The sequence below is a fragment of the Propithecus coquereli genome, unplaced genomic scaffold (genome assembly GCF_000956105.1).
Source record: "Propithecus coquereli isolate 6110/MARCELLA unplaced genomic scaffold, Pcoq_1.0 Scaffold5, whole genome shotgun sequence".
Classification (NCBI taxonomy): Eukaryota; Metazoa; Chordata; class Mammalia; order Primates; family Indriidae; genus Propithecus; species Propithecus coquereli.
Window position 1 is genome coordinate 6367035 of NW_012150840.1, and position 1164 is coordinate 6368198.

The following is a 1164-nucleotide window of genomic DNA, read 5'->3' on the forward strand; positions in this document are numbered from 1 at the left end:
TGTGAGCTAAGATGACGCCACGGCACTCTAGCCCGGGCAACAGAGTGAGACTCTGTCTCAGAAAAAAATATTCAAATGTGACTTTTGGTCCATTGATAGGTTTTTTTTTTGTTTGTTTGGCCCAGGAAAGCATAAGAGATTTCTTCTGGAATTTAGATGCTAGCTGTAAAACCACAAATCCACAGACCACAAAGAATATGTAATTAACTTATGATTACCTGTTTTTTTTTGAGTTGTGTGTAATGTGCCCAGATGGATTACAGCCAAAGCATAAATCTTCTGGTGGAAAAATTTGTTCCAGCAACAAAAGTATGAAACACTGACTAGTAAAAAGGAAACTGATGTAGTTCTTCACAGATCATGTCTTATTTTTGTGCGAGAAGCTTGTATTAGAATGTGGGGAAGCCATTGTTCTAGTTGGTTGTTTTGAAGATCGTCTCTATGTTCTCTTTTTCTATAACTGCTCATCTCTCATGTAAGAAGTATACTTATATTCCTAAAGTAAGTGACATAGATTGGAATGTGTAGAGCATCTGCCATCTAATTATTAAAATAAGCTTTCATTGTATATGGCTTTTATTTTTTTCAACCCTGTATCCATTATTCCTTATGTTATCAAGAATCTTATTTTTCCCTAGAAAAAATACTCCTTCTCTGAGAACATTTTAGTGGGGTACTGGATTAAATTTGCTAGTGTTTTGTTTTGGATTTTTTCTGTGTTAATGAGATAGTTACCTATAATTTTTCCTTCTTATGATGTCTTTCAGTTTAGTATCACAGTTATGCAGGCTAATTCTATGCTATGGAAGAGTTTGTGTAAAATTTTAGTGTTCATTCTATTTTGAAATGTTTGATAGAATTCTACCAGTGAAGCCATCTGGGCCTGGAGTATTTTTTGGGGGGGAGGAAGGAGGACATGTGGGAAGATTTAAAATTCTGAATTTGATTTCCTTAATAGAAATTGAATTAGTCAGCTTTTCTACTTTTTTCTTATGCCAGTTTTGGTAAGATATGATTTTTAAGGAATGTGTACATTTTATCAACATTTTCACATGTACTAGCATAAAATGATTCTTAATACCATTTTCTTGTCTTTTCCATACCTGTAATATCTATAGTAATGTCCCCTTTTTCATTCTTAATACTGGTTATTTGTGTTTTCTC

At 33.3% G+C, this 1164-nt stretch overlaps 1 protein-coding gene across 1 annotated transcript in view; it reads left to right on the forward strand.

The window, feature by feature from the left end:
- The window catches only part of FUT8 (fucosyltransferase 8 (alpha (1,6) fucosyltransferase)), a 217433-nt gene that overhangs the window by 6322 nt on the left and 209947 nt on the right, over window positions 1–1164 (forward strand). The window lies entirely within an intron of this gene.